The sequence below is a fragment of the Protopterus annectens genome, chromosome 4.part0 (assembly GCF_019279795.1).
Source record: "Protopterus annectens isolate FY-2018-M chromosome 4.part0, PAN1.0, whole genome shotgun sequence".
NCBI lineage: Eukaryota > Metazoa > Chordata > Ceratodontiformes > Protopteridae > Protopterus > Protopterus annectens.
Window position 1 is genome coordinate 1,958,723,504 of NC_056733.1, and position 26,155 is coordinate 1,958,749,658.

A 26,155-nucleotide genomic window follows, 5' to 3' on the forward strand; every position below is an offset into this window, starting at 1 on the left:
AATGAGTTAATTTTTTCATAAGGGGAAAATGTGAATATTGTGAAAAAGATGGCATTCACATATTCATCACTAAAGGACTGATTGTAGCTTGTACCATGACTAAAGTTAGGAGTCATAGAGCTGCTTGCCCGTGTGTGCGCACATGTGTGTGTGTGCGCATGTGTGTGTTTGTGTATGTGTGTAGTCATGTATTTGCATATTGTTTTGGGCATGAATTCAACTGCATGCATGCACATGTGCAGGTTGAGTGCTTCTGTGAGTGTGGGCAAGTGCATAGGGGTTTGTTTGTGGTTGCTTGCGTGTGTGTCCACTTATATGGGCATGTGAGTTTGAAGGCTTCTATGAGTTTGAATGAGTGTGTAGGGGCTTGTTTATGGCTTACTGAATGTGTGTGTGCGTGGGTGTGTGTGTGTGTGTGTGTGTGTGTGTGTGTGTGTGTGTGTGTGTGTGTGTGTGTGTGCGCGCGCACACAGATCTACTCTACTCATATTCATTGGTGGATGTACTATTGCAATGTACTATCTGATAGGCAGAACTCTAGTGTGGTCTGATCTGGTAGTACATTGTCCTATTTAGAAATGTGGCATTATGCTACTAATGAGGTATTAGTCTGCGTGGCTTTACATTGCCTTTGAATCAGAGATTCTGCCTGGTGCAGTAAATGACCAGTCCATGCTAGCCAATTACTGCAGGTGGAGAGAATCCCTTGGAATCTCTAGATTAAACCAAATGACAGTCTAAAACTTTTGAATCTTGTGTGTTACAGTGAAACATGTTTATGTGAAATGTATTCCACCTGTGTTGTTGAGGTACAAACACTGAATGGCTGAGTTTCAGACACAGGTAGCATAAAACTTCTCAGAAGTACAAGCTGAAATACATGTGCTTTTGAAGGAGATTTGAATTGCTTCAGGAAAATAAGCAAGCTCCAATAGTACCATCCACAATCGCCCTAGTGACTCACTTAATGAAGATAAACAGAAGGCTGCTGAAATAGTGTTCTAACATGAAAACCAACATTACTATATCACACAAAATCACATGAGGAAAGATCAGATAGACTTACCCCACTTTCTCAACACAGAAAGGCAACCTACAACTGCTGATGGAAGGCTTGATCTATAATCTGTAGAAATAGGCATATAGCAAGGCACTGATAGAAAGCACCATGAGCTAGGTGCCATGGTTACTGTATCACTTTCATAGCAGAAAATGGCATGGTGAGCAAAAAATTTAGTCTGTCCTAATCAGCTTGTTCTGATATTTGCCAGTTTTTGGGAAGGTGTACTCTGCAAGTGAGGGAGGAGGTTGTAATGTCTAAAGATAACTCTTTGACAGTCATTCAGATGTATTCATCCACAATGTACCAAAGAGATATGCTGCGCCTGTCATCTAAGATTAGTCTGAAGGTCATGAGAGACACTGTGCAGAGAATGACTACAGTCAAAAGAGACATAGATATACCCATTATAGCTTATGTCATAGAGAAAGACCTCCTGTTTAAGACCACTGCATGAAAATGTTCTATGCCATTAAGATAATGCAAACTCCATGACTGACATAGGTGCTGTGCCCTGTGGCCAACTTAGTAAAAATGACATCTAGCTAATGGATAGTTTGTTCTCCATGAGGGCAAACATATGCCAACAGCTGTAAGACAGACACAACCATGCAAAGCACACAGTGGGCAGCAGTTATGCACCTGTAATTTATGGAGGAATCGTTGTATAGACCAGCATAATGGATAAGCAAATTCTGCCTCCAGAACAAAAGTACAACAGTTAGAACTGTGCCTGAAATAAACACTCTACCTAGACTTGGAGAAAAGAAATAAAAAAGCAAAATAACTGCTGCCATGGGACTTTGTGCCCACTTCTGACATCAAGGGGGGAATTCAAAGAGTTGTACATGATGTGCTCAGACAGTATAGTGGAGATTTTTTTATTGTTTTGAAACACAAATATCCCAAGCTGTCTGAAACAATATGGGTAAAGGCCCACTGGGGAATACAGATCGAAACAACTCTATAGCCTGAGTTTCTGGTTGGTATGTGACCTGACCATAGATAACCTATCAAAAGATACAGAATAGTGAGCAAGCTTGGTATATGGACATCAGTACTCTTTGAACATGGGGTTGCAGTACCCACAACTATTTCTAGTATTGACAGTGAAAGAGTACTATGTCAGCCATTACCACATACAAAAGCTGAGGGCATCTGCTGCTTCTAGGGGTCTATATTATATTCTCGAAAGTCAACAATGTTGAATCTGACATTGTCGATATGAGAATATTGAACACTCAGAATCTCGAGCGTGTAAACTGAAATCTCTGTAAGGGGAGATTTCTGTATTCTGCAATGTAGTGCAGTCTCGGAGTTGGTATATTTAAGTAGCGGGGGTGTGGGGCGTGCAAGTGGGCTTACCCCCTGCTTAAACCTGTTAGGGTACTTTTTTCTTGTTTTTTTTTTTTTGGCTTTTTATAAGGTCGACGTTTGAAAATGTCAACCATATGGTGTTGACCATATGTTGTTTGATGTTTTCAACCATTGATCTTATGATATAGACCCACTTCTAGCACACTAGTAGAAGTGGCGAAAGCAGAATGAGCAGCTAAGGGACATTGTTAGGCCCAGATACACTAGTAGGATGCAGGAATATGTACTAGACATTGCCCACTGTGTTCAGATCTAGAAGGGTACAAGACTATAATGCAGGCTATATAGGTTGCCAACACATTCATTTCTAACTTTGCTCCTCTCTCCCCTTCTCCCCTCAGGAAATACCATCAAATATAACTCCCCTACTGTCATTAGGGAACAAGTCCTCAATGTTCTCTCTATAGCCATGAACACTGTACAATGGGCCCAGATAATATCCCAGGATGCCTTCTAAATAGTTTGCAACATAACTTATCGAACACTGTGGAACTGATATTTAATTGTAGCCTCCAAACAGACTTAATGCCTCATGAATGGAGAACAGCAACATCTATCCCTCTGCACAAAGATGGGCCATCTATAGTTCCTGAAAACTACAGACCTATAAGTCTCACTAGTCTCATATGCAAAGACATGGAGATAATTAACATAGAAATGATCACTAATGACATTGAAAAACTCAAGACACTGTACCCGACCCAATTGGATTTCCGCAAGGACAGGTCAACCTGGTCGACTTTTTGAGAAGGTCACCAAAGCAATGGATGAGGACAAAAAGGTTCACGCTGCCTGCCTTGACCTGGCCAGGGCATCTTACACAATATCCCACTCAGGTATTGTTGACAAACTCAAGAGTTTATGCATAAACCCTTATGTCACCCAGAAGATGGCCAGATGATTCACAGACAAGACCTAGGAAGTAAGAATTGGTGAGTCCTCCTCTACAAAGACGCCAGTTACAAACAGAGTCCCTCAGGGAATTGGTCCTGGGATCTCTCCTTTTTGGCACTTACATCTCCGAAGTCAAGGCCAATGTCAAGGACCTCTAGCTGACTAAATTTGCAGATGACTGCAAATTTGGAACAGTCATAGGCTCTCCAACTGATACAAATGTTCAACAGGAAGGATGGACATAGACAAATAACTGGTGCCAGAGACATGGACTAAAAGCAAACGCCAAGAAATCATAGTCAAAGTCAAAGTAAAGTTTCTCGAAAAACAAACAGAATGAGGCTTGCCACAGCACGAAATCCACCAAAAAGAATTTATTAACTGCAGTAACCAAAGTAAGCGCTTTCACATTTTACAACGCTTCATCAGACTTTTACAACTACTACTACTGTAAGTGTTTTCTTCATGATGTGATTGATTAATTGAGTATAGGGTGCATTATTTAAATGTGGTCAGAAGCAGTAGAAGTTGTAAAAGTCTGATGAAGCATTGTAAAATGTGAAAGCGCTTACTTTGGTTACTGCAGTTAATAAATTCTTTTTGTTGGATTTCGTGCTGTGGCGAGCCTCATTCTGTTTGTTTTTCGAGTTGCTATTTTGAATCTGAAGAAGCTCCTAACCCTGAAGCTGTTTTGTTTGGACTTTTTTCAAAGTAAAGTTTATTGTCACTTAGAATGACACGTGTAGCCTAAATTAAATTTTGTGCAACAGCTCGGAAAGTAAAACAACACATACATGTAGAGGAAAAAAAAACATAACCATCAAATACAATACTACTCCCAATACACATAAGAAAGAGCAGAGACATTTACCATCACATATATAAAAAGAACACCCTCCCCTGAGTTAAATTAACTACCGTATTTAAAGTAATACAAAACACACTACAGATTGAACAATGCCTAAGTTATTTGCCTAATACTGCACTTGAGTGGGTTAAATAATACTGACTATGGATGTAATATATAAATATTGCACATACTTGGAATATATATATAAGTATATATATATTGCCCAAATATATAAAAATTGGCTTATTATGTGTCCAGACCCCTGGGACTAGTGCCCAAGTTCAGAAGTCTAATAACTGTAGGGTAGAAACTGTTACTGAATCTTGTAGTCCTGCAGCAGATGCTGCAATGTCTCCTGCCTGATGCCAGGTACTTAAGCAGTAAATGTGCAGGATGTGTGGTGTCCTGTATTATTTTCGTGGCCTTTCAGATGCTTCTTGCATAAAAAAGTTGTATCATGTAAAAATTGGAACCTGTTACCTTCTCTGCAACCCTCAAAACTCTTTGTAGCACCTTACTTTCTGTAACTGTACAGCCTTCAAACCATACTGTGACGTTGCAGATGAGGATGTTCTCCATTGCAGCTCTACAGAAGATGGAGTGGATATAAGGAGAAAGCTTAGCTTTCTTCAGCCTTCTTAAAAAGTGGAGTCTTTGGTGTGCTTTCTTGACCAGTTGCCTGGTGTTTCCTGACCATGACAGATCCTCTGATATGTGCACACCCAGGAATTTTGTACTCTTAACCCTTTCCACACTCTCACTATTGATCCTGAGGGCTGGGTGGTTTGTTCTCCTTTTTCTGAAGTCGATGATAATCTGTTTGGTCTTGCTTACATTCAGGTCAAGGTTGTTCCGCTCTCACCAACTGATCAGAGATGCCACTACTCTATGTATGCCCTTTCATCCTGCTTTGTGATGACCCCCATGAATTTGGTGTCATCAGCAAATTTGATGATATGGTTGGACTTGTGCTTAGCATAGCAGTTGTGGGACAGGATGGTAAATAACAGTGGGCTGAGAACACATCCCTTTGGACACCCTGTATTAATCATGATGCACTTTGATGTTTTCTGATCTGAACATACCCTCTGTGGTCTCTCAATCAAGAAGACCAGGATGCTGTTACAGAGATGTTTACTGATTCCTAAATATACCAGTTTTTCTATCAGCTACCACCGTATTAAATGCAGAGCTGAAGTCTATGAGCAGCATTCTCACATAGTTGTCTTTGCCCTCTAAATGCTGAGGGGAGATGTGTAGTGCTACAGATATGGCCTCAGCCTTGGATCGGTTAGTTATATACGCAAACCGTGGAGGGTCAAAATGAGGAGGTAGGCATGATGGAAGATGCTTTTTGATCAGCCACTCAAAAAATTTCATAACAGTGAATATCAGGGTGACTGGTCTGTAGTCATTAGGGCTAGAGGAAGTGGTTTTCTTAGGTACTGGGATGATGTTAGTTTCCTTGTAGCATGAGGGGACTTTTACCATGGCAAGAGAGGCGTTAAATATTTCCTTGAGCACTGTGCACAGTTAATCATCACAGCCTTTTAACTCCTTGCCTAGTATGTTGTCTGGCCCAGCAGCCTTCCTGGGGCTCACTCACCTTAGCTCTCTTCTTACCTCCTCTGTGCTGAGGCTGAGTACTGCATCCTTTGCATCAGTGGGTAGCTTTAGTGCCAACCTGTTGCTTCTTTCCTCAAATCTACCAAAGAAGATGTTCAAACCGGCCAGGAATTCGATGCTGTCCTCACACTGTGCTAACCTGATTTTGTAGTCAGTGATCTCCTGTATGCCTTGCCATAGTCTCCTTGCATCCTTCATGTCTTCAAAGTGGCACTGCACCTTTTTGCCATACTGCCACTTAGCCTCCTTTATACCCCTCATCAGATTACCTCTTGCTACACTTAGGACTGCTTTGTCCTTAGCCCTGTAAGCTGTGTTTCTCTCCTTCAGAAGCTCATATACCTTAGGGGTGAGCCATAGCTTCTGGTTAGCTCTAATAGTAATACTCTTGGTATTTGTTACCCCATCGACGCAGTTTGAAATGTATGCAATCACTCCCTCACTGTATTCACCATGCTCAGATGCTGACTCACTGTGGCTGCCTCCTTGAACATATCCCAGTTGATTCTATCAAGGCGCTCTTGAAGGGCCTCCATAGCCCCCTTGGGCCATACCCTTATCTGTTTCATCATGGGATTCTTTCTAACCAGTGCAGATTTGTAGGCTGATGATAGTAACATAGAATAATGGTCAGAGTTTCCCATATCTGGAAGTTGCACTGCCTTATAAGCTTTCTTTAAGTTTATGTACACCTTGTCCAGGATATTATCATCCCTAGTAGGACTATCCACATACTGACAGTAATGTGGGAGTACTTCTTTCAGGCCTGCTTTGTTAAAGTCACTGGCTGTCACATGTACAAAGTCAGAACATTTGTTGTGCTGCTCACCCATGTGATTGCATAGTTTATTTAGAGCCTCAGTGGTATTAGCACTAGTTGGAATATACACCACTGTTACACTGACCCCATTCAGCTCCTGGGTAAGTAAAATGGTCTGCATTTAATGGACAGGGACTCTGAAGTTCTCACAACAGCGTGATAGCAAGATTTCACAGTTGCCACACCATCCTTTGTTAACATAGATGCAGACTCTACCTTCTCTGGCTCTTCCACACAGTGTATGTTTTCTCTGTGTACGAAACAGCATAACATTTTCTATGTTTACTACACTATCATTTATTTTGTCATGCAGCCACATCTCAGTAATCAAAAATAAACAAGTATTTCTTGATGGAGAGTCCCACTCTCAAGTAGCCCATCTTGCTATCCAGGGATCTCACATTAGCTAGCAGTATAGTTGGTAGCACAGGCCTGTAGGGGTTTGCTTTGAACTTTACATCAGTAGCTGCTCTGCATACTCTTTTCTTTGTTCTCTGACAGCTTTGTCTCAATTTCATTGTCCAACATATTCCAGAAACTTGTTCTACCAGTTTTAGGCACTTTAGAGTGTGAAGAGTTAAAATACACAGCTGTTGTAGCTCTGTGCAAATACTAGGCCACAGATACTCTGCAGACTTCAAGACATCCAACCAGCAAAATGTAGGACTGTTTAATTTCTAGTAACTTCTGTCTACTGTAAGTTATTCTACCTTTAAATGGAAGTGGAGAAACTGATTATTTTTAGATTTTCTGTGCAACAGAAGACAAAATATGCATATATATAGAAGGATCTGACACAGCTGCAGCCAGAAGGGCACCAGCATTTTTTTTAAATGCCAAATGCATAATATTCTTCAGAAAGTCGTCCATCCCTGTTAACTATTATATTGATAACACTCCCCAAAAAGATGACCATGTAGCTAGGGACTTGGGGACACACATAGACAGTAATCAAGCTTTTGGCCATCATGTGTCATAAGAATGCAAATGATAAACAAAGACATGGCATCTAAGTCCAAGGACGTCATTATTATACTGTATGTACTGTTCTCCATTTGGTATTTACCTAATGAGGCACATCCAACAATTTGAACCTCCTTAGAGGTTCCTCACTGAAAGAATATAGGGTATAAGTAACATTTCCTATGCAGACCACATCAACGCCCTGTCCCTGTATACTGTCTCCTACATGCTGTTTATGGGAGATCTTTGCCTAGCATACAAGGATCTGTCAGCTCCCATGCTGATGAATCTCTTGCATATCCACAAAGCAAACAGCACCAGAATTACACATTTTAAAGACTTAAACATTGCCTGTGATATAAATATGATATGCTGGAGAGACAGATAAATATATCCCAGAGACTACCCCTTCTCCTAGGACAGGATCCCCAGCCATGTGAAGCGGAGTTTTTCCCTAACCTAATTCAAGCTCAACTTGGAAAATTGGATGGAGAACAGGAAATTCATCCCTGGTTTGGCACCTATGTTTCTAATGGACATAGGCAGCCTGTAAATGATTCATCTCCTATCCCCTGCCTATAAATGTTTAATATCCCAAGCCCCTGCTTACACTTATCAAGATACCAGAACTCGTCAGAGATTTGGGATGCATGGCTGCAATTAACTAGGCCCTGGTGGTCGTTAGCCTAGTACTAACTTATGAACCTATGAGCAAGCACACACACTTCAAGTACCTGTATATAACATTTGCAAGAAAATGTTTATTAAATTTCAACAAATACCACAAACAAAAACATGCAAAAAGAATACAACAGTGCATAAAAGGGTTATTTACCATTCACTAAAATATCTCTCGTTATTATGATTATTGTTGATTATTGACTCTATTTATTGCATAGTTTTCTAAAAATAAGCTCAATTTTGGCAAAATTCTGGACTACATTTCTTACTGCCTAATCATATAACTCTCATCTATTTTCAATATACATCTGTGGCTCAGAACATCCAAAATTAAGCAGATGTTTCTTTCTAATTTCTGTAACTATTTTCTTTGAAATTGTCAAGAGTGCCAAACAAAGGGATATTCTGATTTATTAATGCAACTAGGAATTGGATCTTTGCAAAGCATAATGGTTCTTGTCAGTTATTTAGTTAAATAAATGTACTGATAAAGAAATGATCCAATCTTGACATATGCTATAGAGACATTATATACATTACTGAGCAGTGTTATAAACATTTCAGTATTATACTTTCTAAAGTTTAAACATATGTATCCAGCATTCTGAATCATATGCATTCTCCCTAATAAGAGCATCACTAATTTTGCTTAATTTGTTGGAGCATATACTATGAATCTTATAATCACTTTAATATCATTATGTGTTTGTTAACTATGGAACATGTCTGATCCTTATGAATGAGTATGAATATAACCTCCACTGTATTTGTATTGAAATAAAAATATCACAGTCTACATTTAAAAGTAAAATAGATCTGGAAGAGATTCTGAATCTTTCCTCTGTTTCAAGATAGGCATGCTTAAAGAGCATTTCAAAGCAGAATTATATGAATTCTGATCTATATTAATGTAACACTTGAACTATATCTTGTGGTAGATGTTTACACATTGCTGGTATGATATCATCCAAATCAGGTCCCTTACCTAATTTAATAATTTTAACTTATTCAATTTTTTTAAGGTCATAGGTTCATAGGTATACAATAGGCCAGTCACCACAAGGGCCTTTATAAGACTAGCTGTGTAACTGAACCCAGTTGTGTCCTTTGTGTCACGGGGATTTATTAGGAGGGGAATATGTTAGTTAGGATGTTTCTAGAGGTTATATGGGGGGATAGGGTAAGATTTCTGATTTCCCTTCCATTGCTCAAGGATATGCTTAAACAGGGTTAGGAATGCACTCTGCTTCACATGGATCGAGAGTCTATTCCAAAGCATGTGCGTGTGTGTGTGTGTGTGTGTGCGCGTGTGTGTGTGTGTGTGCGTGCGTGCGTGCGTGCATGTGTGTGTGTGTGTGTGTGTGTGTGTGTGTAAGTTTATGGAATGTCATCTACATATTTTGGTGAACATGGCTTTGACTCTCATCTAAAATCAACTTTAAAGAAAAGGAGCAGTAGTTGACATTTACTGGTCTTCTGTACTTTCATATTTTTTTCCATATTTCTTGGACGTACTGTTATGAGTCTTGAAATTACAACAGGGAACACCAAGGGGACACTGTAGATGCATATATATATATATATATATATATATATATATATATATATATATATATATATATATATATGTTAATCTAATTAGCAAAAAAAAAAAAAAAACATTAACACCTAGAAGAGAAAACAACAAGACTTCGTGTCTCAGAATTGTACAAAATATTTATTCTCAGTACCTTTACTGTTTCTTACAATCATTTCAACAGTGAATTTATTTAAAAGTCTATGACTGCAGGCCACAACCAGTCATTAATTTCAGCTCTGCACACAACCTACATAATGAGCCACACCTCTACACCATCTTATGACTAGGATGACCTCCCAACTTTTCATGGTCTTACTTTTACCATCCCTCAGGTGACAAACCAACTTCCTCACTCTATTCTGCGAGGCAACCTTCTCTTATACAACTTTAAGAGGCAGTGAGCCACAAAGTAATTTATCCTGAGCTGTGTCTAGCTACCTTTTTGTTAGAATGTTCTTGAAATTCACACTGTAACATATGCTTTAAGGACAAGCTACTCATTTTGCAGACCAAACATGTTACTCTCTGTCTCTCTCTTGCTCTACATATGTATATGTATGTATATATATATATATATATATATATATGTGTGTGTGTGTGTGTGTGTGTGTGTGTGTGTGTGTGTGTGTGTGTGTGTGTGATAAATCTAACTACATAAATATAAACCATTTATGTATTAAAAAAAAATATATATATATATATACATATATATATATATATATATATATATATATATATATATATATATATATATATATATATATATATATATATATAGAGAGAGAGAGAGACACACACACTCACACACACACACACAGATTTACATGTCATGAATATGGAACTTAAGCATAGATACCAAGCTCATTTGTTTCCACATCTTTATAGTTCACAGAATATTGGTTTAGTATCCTGATAGTGGTTAAACTAATTTGAATGATAGTTGTTGAGTGTCTCACCTGTATTCCAAGCTCCATTAGTACTGACATATTTTTGACTTGCCTTCTGATATGCATAGATAATTGGGTTAGCGTTAGATTTATAAGATTTTAATATAAAATATATAAACAAAAACAAGAAAAAATCCAAAATCCAAGATATCATTCCTTCAATCCAACACTCTCACAACCAGACTTTGAAGAAGTCTGAATGTGAACAAATGCAAGTGCTCATCCTGTGTTTAATAAAAGTGTTGTTCTGAAGGAACAACACATTGGATTTCTGATGTATTTCTTGTTTTTATTTTTTTTAAAATCTGATACTGGTGTCTGTCCAGTTGGTTTTCATAAAATATGTAACAATTTATCTAATTTTCTGCTATACTGATTATTTGTGTTGTTTTCTTATGCAATGTTGTGCAAGAGAACTGCAGGCTTATACTACCATTCATTTTACGTTCACAAGTTCTAACTCAGTACTTAGGTCTATAGACCATCAGGGAACACTGAATACTTCATTTCTGGATCAAATACATCCCCGCTCAGTGTCTTAACTCATCATGGCTGGGTGATGCTTTTAGGTGCTTTTGCAGTTATTTCCTGCTACTGCATCTAGATATTGCTTGTTCATATTTGCATTAATAATTTTAAAACCATGCTGAATGCAGATTATTAAAATGTTTCAACCTAAAGCTTGCACAATGACAAACACAACCATGTTGATATTTGACCTCTGTCTAGTGCAGGTAAAGTGATTCTAATTGTTGATCATACAATATTTACTTATATTATCATAAATGTCATGCCTTTCTAAAAATCTTGACAACGAAGTAGGGCACACATAATGTTTAGCCTCATATGAAAACTCACAGCCGGATAAACAAAATGCTACTAACAGTATGTGCGCAACTTCAGTTGTTGCAGAGATATTATAAGTTGTTAACAAAATATTACAAATGTAATAGTTACTACCTAGGATTCAATAAACTTTGTGTAGGCTTTGCACGAAGCCTACATAGAGTTTACATGTGTGCGTGATAATGCCTGGTGAGCAGCAGTGGTCATTGCCTATTCATGCTGCGCACTCTGTTTAAACGTAAATAAGTGAGGTTTTGTGGATGACAACAGTGTTACCTGCAAGGAAAGTATGTAAGTGAACATGGACAGCAATCATGTTTAAATCAGAGCACTGAAGGTTTGTGGTTTTGTGCGGAATGCCACAATGATCACTAGGGCTAAACAGATAGCTCTCGATATCTTAGTGTAAGACATCTGGAGAAACGCCAACATAATGGGGGAACAATGACCCAGAAATAGGGACAGACATATGTAACATTCTTGTGCATTAGACATATGCTAGAATAACCAGGGGTATGTGCTAAGATACATGTTCTGAAGGATTTGTTATATGAAACTCAAATGTATGCAATTATTGAGTCACATCAGTCCTGAAATCATCCCAGTGATATGGCAGAAAACCACAAACTTAATATGGAACACACCAAAAGATATCAAGGCAGAAATCTGGACATTCTATGAAAATCTGGACAGTTGATAGGTATGATTTTTAAGTATATGGTCCAAACATAATACAGGACAGTGTATCTACAGTGCCGATTATTGTGAAATCCCATTCCTGGCATTCTGTACTAGTCACATGTTACTAAATTATCAATGCAAGCAGACTTAGCATAAGCAACACTAAACTCCTCTTCCACTGAAGCTCTCAGCTCCTTGTAAAATCCACTTAACACTCAACTGTATCTCTCAACTTTGCAGCACAAGAAATCTGGAAAAAGCCAACATTTATTGAGTGGGACAAAAGCCCAAAAGCCAGGGACACATTTTAAACATTGCTTGTATAATTTTGGAAAGTTGCTAGAATAAAATGTTGTGTTACTACCATGCATTTCACTGCTTGAACCCAGGACCCGGTGGATTACAGTCAGAGCAACATACCACTATACCAAATCAGCAGTTTCATGAAAGATAGAAAGGCTGAAACTTAAATGGCTATCATTTAGTGAATTCATTTCTCACTTCTCACCATAGCTCTCAACCTCTTAGCACAAAAAACCTGGACAAAGCCAATAATGGGGGAATACAGAATTCAATTTTCACTTCTCACCATAGCTCTCGACGTCTTAGCACAAAAAACCTGGACAAAGCCAATAATGGGGGAATACAGCCCCAAAAATAGGGACAAAGTTCAAATACTGATCTTCTAAACTTAGTAAATTAGTAGAATAAAAGGTTTTGTGCTACCATTTATTTTCTTAAGAATAAGCAGTCTGAAATTCAAATGCCTGTCATTATTTTGTGAATTTAATCCTTCACTGATTTGCCACAAAAATCTTGAAAACCACAGAGGTTATGAGGAACAAAACAAAAATATGAGAAAACCACAGATGTTATGATGACAAAATATGGGAGTTTTCACAAGTGGTGGTGGGTAGGGACTTTAGGCCCTTGTTACCTGTACCCAAGGTAGAGGGTTTGAGCTTAAGTACCTCTAGCCACAACACTTGAGCTTAAGTACCTCTAGCACACACACACACACACACACACACACTTGTATATCCACACACACACACACACACACACACACACACACACACACACACACACACACACACACACACACACACACACACACACACCTCTTTTCTTCTGACATTTGTGGTGGAACCACCAGTCCCTGCAGTCTGACTCAGCTTCCATTCCAGTTTACTACCTAATGACCTCTGCCATTTGTGGTGGAACCACCTTCATTCTTCTGCCGTTTGCCGCAGAACCACCATTCACACACACCATAAACCTCTGCTGTCTGACTGCAACTTCCATTCCTGATTCCTACCTAATAACCTATGCCATTTACTGTGGAACCTCCATCATTCCTCTGTCGTTTGCGGTGCAACCACCATTCTAGTCCTGTTTCTGTTCACCACAGGCTGGCAGGCTGTTTCATGGAGCTGACGTCATTATGCACATGATGATGTCAGATCAAAAAAATTAAAATAAAAAGCCCAGAAATTTAGGGGTGCCACTAGGGAATCATGGCACCCCATTATTTGGACCCCAAAACTCAGTAAAAACCAAGTAATTTGGTGCGGTTGGGAGGTATGCAGTCTGGTAAAGCAGGAACTGGACAGTGAAAATGTGTATTATGTGATTGCCACTCAAGGTGGCATAAAAATGGGGAGGATGTCTGTTTGACATAAGCATCCTTACATGAGTAATGTAGAGGACATCTATCAGGGATGTTACAGACAATTGGGGTAGGAAGCATATTGTGAAGCTGTGCAACCTGATTTGCCCAAATATGAGTGTAATCTCAGCAGATGTAAAGGCTCATGGACAATATTAAAAGAAGCAAGCTCAATCTTGAACAATATCAGAATAGTACCACCAGTAATCCAAAGCATCTGACATAACATATGTGATTTAGAGTGATATGAGATGATTCTGCACACACACACTTGTACATCCACACTCTATAAGGCTAATGACACACACTGTCCTGGGACCGTAACATTTGTTGGAGGTGTTAGGATGGACACTGCTATACCTATATGTGACATTATGATCATATTCAACATTATGATCAATACAGGCTAGTTGACTGGTGTGCATGGCATATATATATATATATATATATATATATATATATATATATATATATATATATATATATATACACACATATATATATATATATATATATATATATATGTGCATATATACATATATATATATATATATATATATATATATATATATATATATATAGGGTCTATATTAGATAACCGAATGTTATCTTTAGCAAACGCTCACATGAGTGAAAATGCTGGGAATCAAAAGGGTGTTTGCGGTGTCCTGGTACCGTGAGGAGTGGGTTATTTGCCCTTTCCTCACTGTAGTGCAATCTCAGATTTGGAATATATAGTTAGCGGGGGGAGTGTGAGGGGCACAGCCCCCCACAATACCAAGTTCAATTACCGGCATTTTTGCTCATGTGAGCGATTGCTAAAGATAACATTTGGTTATCTAATATAGACCCTATATATATATATATATATATATATATATATATATATATATATATATATAGTGCAATCCAAACTGTCATGAATGTTACCCATGTCATTAATGTTGTCATATACCTATGTATGTACTGTGTGCAACACCAGAGCAGGCAGCACACATGCATCTAGTGTAACAACTTGATGAGGGTTCCGCTCCATCAGGCAGTAATGTTTATGCCATAGAAAGAATACATAGGAATGGCCAATAAAGTATGTGACAGCTCATTGTGACCAAGATGGTACACTTCAGTTGCACATCACTGGAAGATGTGTAAGGATGTACTTGAAGAAGGGTGCATTGTATTCAGTTATTGGTGTGATGAAGGCTGTGAACTGTGGAGGTATTATGGCTTCTGATATGGATGTTCCTCACATACTCAGTAGTCATTACTGTGACTACATGCTGGTGGATTCTCCATTTACCATCTACCCCAGGAAACAGGTAACATACCTATTGATCTGATTACAGGGTGTGATGTCCACATTATACTTGGGTTGTGTGTTTATTTTTCAAATGTAACAAATCCCCCCCCCCCCCATGTTTTCTTGCTATTGCAGGTGTTGTCATGGCTGTGGCAGCAGTCTTTTTTGTTTGTTGATACTGTGTTATACTAATATCACATTTGGAGCCAATGATTGCCCACAATCTGTAGTCCTACAGGCAGCTGTTTGGACACAAGATGTGTATGTAATCTGTGTCTTAAATAATGGAGAGTAAAGGGCCTAGCAGACAGCCCTGATGTACAGACATGATAACTGGACCTGAGATACAGGTCACTTCACACATGCCAACATATTTACATGCCATGTATGTGATATACTGGTCTACCAACTTGGTGATATAGATGTATATGGCCACTTCTAACAGTGCTGAGTGAATACATCAGGGTAGATTGATGTCAAATGCCTTATGCTTGTCAAGTTCAAAAGGCTGATAGTGTTGTCTTCATGCATGCCCTTTATGATCTCTTTGAGGAGATCTAACAGATGTAACAGACATGATGTAGCATTAATAACTCACACAGGTCTTTTGCACACAGCCAATGCATCACTAGTGTCCATTTAGAAAAGGTACATGATGACATGTTGGTCTAACTCACAGATGAGGAGAGTCAGGATGTGTGTATACATGCATGCATCCGGTGCTGTCCCCCCAACTCTCATGGATGCATGTTGAACACACCCTTCTACAGCAGCATAGTTTGGGTGGAGGGTGTGTTGAAATGTGAATTCAACAGTGTCAGGAAAGTGTGGGTGATGAGTCACATGATAGGTGAGCTCTGATGTTGTCAAAGCACACTGATTCTGTGCGATAGACCTGGATGTAGATATGACAGGGTATACTGTCTATCCTCAATTGGCCTAGGGCTTGAACACAATCTCCTATGCAGGGATCATTGAGAAACTGTTTCAGCTGGGGATTAAATCTCATGTCACTAGATAGGTGACCAATTGGCTCAGTAAAAGAACATACTGTGAAAGTTTTGTGAATCAACCTGTACTAGTAAAGCTGTCACCATTGGTGTACCCCAAGGACCTGAGTTTGACCCTTTACTGTTTGGAATCTATTTCCGGACAGTTCAAGCTAAAGTATATGGTCTTTGGCTTACAGTGTTTGCTGATTCTTGTATACTGGGTGCAATCATTGAGTCCATTTGTCATAATAACATACTACAGAAGTGGCTAACAAAGACAAATGATTGTTGACAAAGCCACACAGTCTACAGATAAATGCAAAAATGTGTCTTTAGTTTGGCCTACTGCAAAGTGGAATTCCCTGCTAATTACAGCACTGACAGCAGTTCCGCTATGTTGAAACCAAGTGATGCAAGCAACACATGTACATAGCATTCTGAACTTCAACCACCAAGTGTCCACACTGGTAATGAAAGCCTGTGTTGTGCACATCATAAGTCATGCCATTGTATTCAGATCTGAAGATTATATTACAGCACTGTACTTGAACCTCATTAGAACACTAATACAGAGTATGATACTCTCTTTTGCATTTACCTCCCAGACAAATGCAGCAGCTGGAGAGACCACACAGGTTACTCACTGAGAAAATACAGAGCATTCAAACCATGCCATGATGTATGTGGGTAGACTAAAATCCATGTCACTGTAATCTATATTGTATAGCATGAGATGACCTCTACCTGGCCTCCATGCCAGTCTCAGAGCCTGCCATATGGCAATACTACACGTCAACAAATTGCACATAGCTGATGACATCAGCATTGTCTGGTGAGGGGAATATGGCAATAACAGTGTCCGACATGCTGGTGTAAAAGGCTCTATGCAATGCAAGCAAGTGCACACAAATACACACAACACACACACGCACACACACACACACACACACACACACACACACACACACACACACACACACACACAGAGTTGACTGCAGTAAATACAGAACCCCTACCAATCTAAGTACACAGACTGCATAACTCAGTACTTTACACAAGTGCCACCACACAAGTCTGAACTTTACAAGATTGAAAGTCAATTTATTGTGGATGATCTCAGCAAGGCATGTTGGAGAGAGGATGTTGGGAGGCCTGCATGAAATGGAAGTGTAGCCATGCTCAAGTATCAAAATACTGTCGATGACCTGGATTGCAGTGGTAACTGTAAGATGCACACTTCTGCTTTTCAGGCTACACACACACACACACACACACACACACACACACGCACACACACACACACACACACACTTGACTGCAGTGAGAGCAGAACCCCTATCTATCTAACTAGACAGACTAAAGAACTCAATACTTCATTTAAGTCCATGGCAGAAGTCTGATGTAAAAGACTGTTGGTCAACTTTTAGTGGATGACATCAGCAGGGCATGTTGGAGAGAAGATGTTGGGAGGCCTGCATGAAATGGATGTGTATGTATGTGCAAGTATCAAAATACTGTCAATACATGACAATGGAGCAGTAAGTGTAGGATACACACTTCTGCTGTTCTGTCTAGACACACACACACACACACACACACACACACACACACACACACACACACACACACACACACACACACAGTTGAGTGCATTGAGAACAGAACTCCTACCTAAGTATACAAACTACAGGACTTCGTACTTTACACAAGCACCATCACACAAGTTTGACATTTACAAGACTGCAGGTCATCTTATAGTGGATGACATCAGCAAGGCATGTTGGAAATAAGATGTTGGGAGGCCTGCATAGGTTCATAGCTTCATATGTTCATAGGAAATTACCAGCTTAATGGCCCAAGGGTGCTTAACAAGCCTAGGCATGTAAAAGCATAAGCACCCTTATTGAGCATAGACAGATGGTCATTGTCAGAAGACCAGTTTTGTGATCAGCACTGATTGGCCCTGTCCCATACAGTTGTCAAAGTTGATATTGAATAGGGTCATTGAGGAGCACTGCTTCCATGCAGTGGGAGCCTTTTACAGAAGAGTGGCAATCGCTGGGAGATATATCTGTCTCCTCAGCATGTTCTGTTTATGTCACAGGCTAGGTTGGGATCCCTGAAGCAAGTTATTATTTTCCCCCTTTGATCTACAGCTGTCCTGTATTTCCAGTAGGGCAGGGTCTGAGACTGCTCCTAAGGCCAGGCATAGGTCACCACTTAGCAGCCTGAATGATAATGAGTACAGTGACAGGTCTTTCAGTCTTTCCATGTATGTCATGTTTTGAAGGCCCTGGATTCTCCTGGTCACAAACCTCTGTATTTTCTTCAGTTGCTGCAGGTGTCTGGGTGGTACAGACAGAAGGGAGCATTGTGCTCAATTAGTCATCTGACAAGGGTAGAGTACAGCAGAGCTATGACATTCCTGGTCTTAGATGTGATGGTCTTATTTATGAGGTGCCCAATGTATAATGTGGGTCTCACCACTATGGATGCATAGCGATTGAAGTGTATATTGCTATCAACATGTGTTCCCAAATCTAGCAACACTGTGTTAGAGCTGAGATGGGTGCTATGTATATCATAATTAGCAGGAGTACTTCATTGCCAAAGGAGACAATGAGGCATTTTTGCTGTAAGGGTCAGTATGTGAATTTGGCGCTAATCATTTATCTGTGTCAGCTCCTTCTGTAATATGTTAACATAGTTAAGGGACTCTATCTGACTGCATCCATTTGACAATCATCTGCAAACTTAGTAACCCATAGGCCATCTACCTTTGCCTGGATTTCAGTACTTTTCAAACAGTTGAGAGCCCAGCTCAGATCTTTGTGGTATTCCATTAGTAAGTGGTCTAGTGGTGGAAGTGCAGTCCCCAACTTTAGCAGTGTGTGTTCTGTTGAGGAGGCAGTTGTCTAGTCATCTAGTAATGTATGGGTTAATTCCCAGATGGGAGATTTTCTCTATGATACTTGAATGGGAAATAGTGTCAAAGGTCTTGGATAACTCAATAGGTAGTATGTCTTATCTCTCATGCAGGCCTTTGAGATCAGTATCAAAGAAGTTCACTAGACTTAATAAGCAAGATCTACCCTTGACAAAACCAAACTGGGACTGGTCAAGTGTGTTGAGGGTCACCTATGTCCCTGTGGATAAGGTTCATACTGATTTCTTCCCTAGCCTTGCAGATAAGGTTTTTTAGGCATATGGGTCAATAGTTTATTTCTGCATGTTAACAGATTCATATGCATTGCATATCACATATTTGATATTAATTTCTGTATTGTAGCCTTATTGGATGGCACAGTGGTGCAGTGATAGCATTGTCGCCTCACAGCAAGAGGTTCTCTAGTTCGATTTTCAGCTGGAGTGTCTTCCGTGCAGAGTCTGCATGTCCTCCCTGCATTCACGTGAGTTTCCTGTTGTGCTCTGGTTTCCTCCCACATTACAATACATGCATCTAGAGCATTTCTCCCTTGACTTCCACTGAAAAATTGCTTTGTTACAAGCTGAACTTTCCCAGTAAACAAATGTTAAATAAATAAATAATAAATAAATTGTAGGTGATATAAATGTGAAAAAAGTACTGAGACACCAAGGTTGCAGTGCCAGGGTGGGGGGGGGGGGGCAACACTTGGCTGTACTGTAAATATATGACATATTGTTAGATCGGGACTTCAGACGTTATGTTTCCACATATAATTTCATGTTTCAGACAGGAAATAGACAGTAAACAGCAGTAATACATATTAATATAAATGTTTCCATATAGCAGCAAGCAGCGGGTTTGGGCAACAGTTGGTAAAGTGTTTGCATATGTGAGATACGTATTTCCAATACTTCCCCTGTTTGCACACAGTTAAGCAGTGTGCAAACATGACCTGCATTGCTAAAGTCTGAGAGTTAGTACTGAATCTATGAAACACACCTGCTAGTTAACCAACTCTAAGAAAACAGATGTAAGTGCATTGACACATTTCCTTTTGAGCCCATACGATACTGCGTTTGAATCCATGTGTATCTAATACTTTTAAATACTTTTAACTAATTAGTGATAATGCAATGACATGACTTGTTTACAGTAAATGTGTTGTTGTGTGCTGGCATAGTGCAGCGGGGTTAAGCAGCAATGGGTGGAGGTAACCACAGCATTGTACTGCCACTCAGTGTCACTTGACATTGCTGCATGATGCAAAACTCCGCACAAACATAATATAAAATTTGAAGGGACCCATTGTTTTTCCTGCTACTTATGTGTGTTGTGTGTGTTTCTACTTTTTGACAGGATTATAGGTGTTAAAATGCAGTAGATAGGAAAGTGATGAAATGGGGAATAAGCAGGAGAAGAACAAAGGGAAGCAATACAGGAATGTGCAGGAGGGTGGTAGGAAAGAACCACAGCTATCCATTCCAACAACAGTAAGAACTAATCCCTTTTGCAGAATATTAGCTGAATTTAGACTGTCACCTCCAGAGAGAGAGAGAGGTGACAACAACATAATCATGTTGTATAGCCAATTGGACCAAATCAAGTGTGTCAAGAAGACACATGTGTAAAATGGAGAGCTATGTATTGGACAATTATTTTTTTATGGGACAAGTGTCCATTTGTTTTTAATTCAGTAAGAGATGACTGCTGGATAAGGAAAATAAATATGCTTGGATAGATGAGGAAGCAAATGCAAATAAACAAGATAAGAGATGGTGAGGGGCACATAATGTTGAGGACACCAAAAATGGAGTGAGGGAGGTGACAACCCAGGCTCATGCCCTTCAAGCTTGGAAACAGTGAGAATCGAATGCTCTCCCACAGGACTGTCATCACTGTCCCCTTACTCCACTGGTGGCTGGAGTGCTAGATGTCTTCTCCTCCTACAAACTATGAAGGACAGCAGCCTCTCCATCCAGCATAGGCATACACCAATGGTGCAGTGTATGAGCCTATGCGCCAACTCTGGTATCTCTGGCAGGTGATGAAATCACCACCTCTGCCACTGCTCCCAGAGGGCACCACTGCACCAGCTTCCAGGGCACTACTACCTGAAGGCAGAGGTAGTCCAGGGGAAGCAGAGGCAGTGCTGTGAGGTTGGGTCCCAAAATGCTGGGCATCAGTGCTGGAGCTGGTGGGGTGCTGGAAGGCTGATCCACTGGGGCTGGCCTATCTTGGTGTGCTGTGTAGCATTTAGTGATGCGGTACACATGGATAACATGGAGACATGTTGATGATACATAATAGAGGATAAAAAAGAGATCTAGGGGTTGGGGTGAGAGAAAAAAAGAGATAAAATTAGTACCATTGTATGTGACATACAAATGCATTAATACAATTATACAATTCTTTTATCTGAAGTACTATATTTAAGTACATGTCCTAACAGATACACATTATACTACAGATTACTGAAAGTGATCCTTGAAATGGGCATATATTGCAGATATGCGTGTTCTAATTATACAGATTACAGTTTACACCAGAGTATTTATTCCATTGGTATAGATTTTTAAATTTAATGCAAATATTATTGAAGAAATAACAGTACTGTATAGTTGTGAATCATGGTGTTTGAACCCACAGCCTTGACTACAGTCTAATATTGGACTCCTACAATTGGTTTGTGCTACAGACTAATGCATGCATACTTGCTGTTACAGTTGGTATATGCATGCTCAATGTGATACAACTATATCAAAGACCAAAAAAGCTATATGTAATGTTTAAAGCTACAATAACACTTCTCTTCTGTTGCATTATACCACTTGCTTCCCTCAGTCACTTCAATCAAAAAATAAACATATTGTTTTCTTGTATCAAAAGTGTGCAAACCTCCAATAAAAAAAAAAACATTAATTTACAAGGAACTCTAATAACAAAATGTACAAGTATTTAGATCAACAGTCATAATGTATGCATTCCGATATTCAGTCTGTGTAATTATCCTATTTTGGGTTTATTTGTAATAAGGTGGTGCTACAGAAGCTCTTGCTGGTAGTGAGATTTATGGTTTATTGGAAATGAAATATATTAAGCCAGTCTTATCCTGCTTAAGTTTTCATGTTCACTGCACTTTCTTACTCGTTATTTCTTCCTATGGAAAGCAATGTATTATAGACAGAATGACAGATTAACAACAATTTAATAAATAAGACAAAAGCACTATTTCCAACACATTATATTGTTGCCATTCCTCTCTGCATCTGTCTGAACGTCTGTCTCTCTTTACTCCTGCTTCAGTAAGTTGTCACTGTGTTTCAATTGTGTTATTTGAATGGTCTGAAGCAGTAGTTCCTTTGTGAAATGATGAAATAATGCTCACTTGGGTAGATAGATTTTTGACTAATTTCAATGGTTCTAATTCAGCCATTGACTACGTGTTACTGACTGTTGTTAATACACTCTTGCATGTGTACGTGCTTGCGACATATTATGAGTCAACGTTATCCTTCTTTTACCATAAGCTACTTTGTCCTTGCCTTCATTTCACCATGATGATGTATCTTCTGACTTTTGTATAATTATTCCTTCACCACTGAATTTGCATAATGCCTAATGCCAGACAACAAGTGCATCTGGGGTAAATGGAAGTATGCTGCTTATGGTGATAGCTTGTGATTTTCTTGTTTTTGGACATGTTTCTCTGCTACACTTTGCATCAGTGTGCTTAGCTATGTTTATTTAGTTTAACGCACTTTTCAACAAGCTGAATAGTGGTAAGTATAGATTTTGATGATCAACAGGGCAATAAAAATGAATACATACTTTCACATTTGGTGAAATCTACTGTCAAATGTGAACCATCAGACGTATTACTTCTTTTTTAATTTCTCCAAATCTTTGGGTTTCTAATACCATGATGGGAATGGAACCCATTCCTACGTCAAAGTATGATTAAAGTTCATGAAATTAGTATTGTTTCAATCTTTGATGTCAGCCAGAAGTGCTCTTCACAGCACCCGCAATGTGCCAATAATGACTCCTATTGCAATTGCTATGGGGTTACATGTACTGGAAACATATCTAAATATGATTGTAAATTCTTTTTTATAAGACCCATTGCTCCTACTACTGTTGGAACTGTCTGGGTATCTTTCTTCCACAATACTCTAATTTCTGCCTGCAGATCCTGATATTTTATGACTTTGTGTCTCTCTGTATGCAAGACACTGTAGTCAGTGGGTGTGGCAATTTCAGTGATCAATGCTATTCTTCTCTTCTTTTCTTGGACCACTATATCCGGTTTTCTAGCATCTATCTTTTGAACTGCTGGTAATGGATGATCCCATATGATGTAGACTTCTTCATTTTCTATGATGCTTTGTGGCTCATGTTTCCAGTGTTTTTTGATCAATTCAGTACTATAATGTTTGCGCAATCCCCAGTGCAACAGTCTCGCCACATTATTATGCCTTTCAGTATACAGTTCTTCTGCCATTAGTACAATATGTTGCAACCAGCAATAAGGCGTGCAACAGTTTCTAAGTCAGTTTTATAAAACCTACATTTGGCTGTTTCTCCCACATGTTCAATGGACTTTATAAACCAACATGTATGCAGCCCACTATCTTGGGCCACCAATATTAACCTTTCATCTCTTGGTTTGAATTTGCATCTCCTTAACCATTCCTGTGTTCGTTCCTGATCAACATGAGGTTCTTCCAGAAGTTTTCTATACTTGCAACTATATTGATTCTTTTTCCACGTTTTTTTGCCTTCTCATCTGATCCTTCACCTTATATTCTTTCTTTTGCTTTTTAGCACATGCCATTGCTGCCTGATTTTTATCTAATTCTAGTTAGATTTCCATTCCTGCTTGATGCCAATAAGCTTATGCTAGATTAAGCAGACAAGTCATCTAAAATTTATTCTCCTCATGTTTCAAAACTTTCACTATGTTTGGGTCTTGTGAGGTCAACAGATAAGTGTGGAGTCCCACAATTGCAGATCTATACATATAATCAATTTCAAGGAGGCCCATCCCTCCTTCATAATAGGGAATATATAATCTTGGTATGCACTGATTTTTATAAATCATTTGGTGAGCTTGAAGCATCCTTCTTGTTTTCCTATCTAATCTATCCAACACATTTTGGGGCCAGTGAGTCACTCCAAAACTGTAAGTTAAGACAGGAAGAGCAAATTGGTTTATAGTTTGGATTTTGTTTTTAGATGTCAGTGCTGTTTTCAGAATTAATTTAAGCCTTGTGAAGTATTCCTTACTAGGTTGTATTGGCATTTGTTTATATTTTATTGTTAATCTTTCATCAGTTCCCAAATATTTATACAGTCCTTCTTGCTCAAGTTCTTTTATATCACATTCTTGTCTTAAACTGATATTTTCCTGGCACTGCAGTTTTCCTGCTTTAAAGGTTACTTGTGCACATTTATCAAGACCAAATGACATTCTTATATCATCTGGAAAAGTTTTGAAAACTTGCAGATGTGCTTTCAGTTCCTCATCTGATGAGCTATAGTTTTAAATCATCAACATAGAGAAGATGGGAAGTCTTTACACTTTGTTGTTTTCTAGGAGCAAGATTATAGCCATGGCCTAAGCTGTTAACCAGACAGTTTAATGATGTGTTAAGGGCAAGGCAGAACAGCAGCAGAGACAGAGAGTCACCCTAGAATATCCCCCTTTGAATTTTTATCCCTGGAATAATAATATTTCCTTTATCATGGCTTAATTGCAAAGTGGTCTGCCACTGTTTCTTGGTCACTGTAATGTAGTCGATCAGTATAGGGTGTATCTTATACATTTTTAAGCAGTCTTTTATCCATGAATGAGAGATACTATCAAATGCTTTTTTGTAATCAATCCATGCCATACTTAGTTTCTTCCCCTTTTTACTGTTCTCCACTATGACTTTATTTAGCAACAAATGATCCTTTGTTTCATATGACTTTCTTTTACTGCCCTTTTGTTCTACTGCCATAATTGAGATTTCTTCTAAATGACTATAAACTCTGTCTGCATCAATTTTTCCGTGTATAGTTTATACATCGTCGGAAGGCAAATTATTGGTGTATAATTTTTAAGGTAGCTGGCAGGTTTACTCTTAAGTAGGAGCATTGTTTTTCCTGTTGTGAGCCAGGTTGGTGTCTGTTCTGGGTGTGCATATAAATAATTCTTACTCATGGCTATATCTTCATGCAAAGATGGTAATACTTTTACCAGAAGTTAGGTACTGCATCTGAGCCTGGGGTTTTCCAATTAGAGGTTTTTCTTAACTTTGTTTCAATCCCTCTAATTGGCACTTCATCCCATTTCATATATTGTACCTTTAAACTTTTTATTCTTTCTTCTACTTCTTCTATCCATTTACCTTCTTTGTTATGGTCCGCGGGATCTTCATAGATACTTCCCCAAAATGTATCTATTTCTTCATTTTTGGTGGTCTTTCAATTCCTTTTACCTTATTTTCCAGTTCTCTATAAAATCATTTTGGGTCATCAATAAGTTGCTTATTTTGCATTTTTCCTTTATATTTATCTTTGTATCTGCTAAGTGTTTCTTCCTATGCTGAAAGTTTTAATTTATTTGCGATAGTGCATGCTAGATCCAGATCTTTTCTAATATTGTGCATTGTTTTTATCACATTTATCTTTCTTAGTATTTTTGTTGATCTATTCCCTCTTCTATAGTCGTCTAACAGTGACACTTCTTGTCTTTATTGCTTTATAATTTTCTCTATTCGATATTTCCATGATTGATTCAACTTCTCCCCTCCCTTTCCCTTACTACCCTGTGTTCTTGTGGTAGAACTTTATCAGTTATTAATTTAGCTGCACAGTAATATATCCTGTTTACTTCTGTTATAGTGCATGGATCTCTATGAACAGTCCTAATTACTGTGTTCATTTGTTTTATCAAA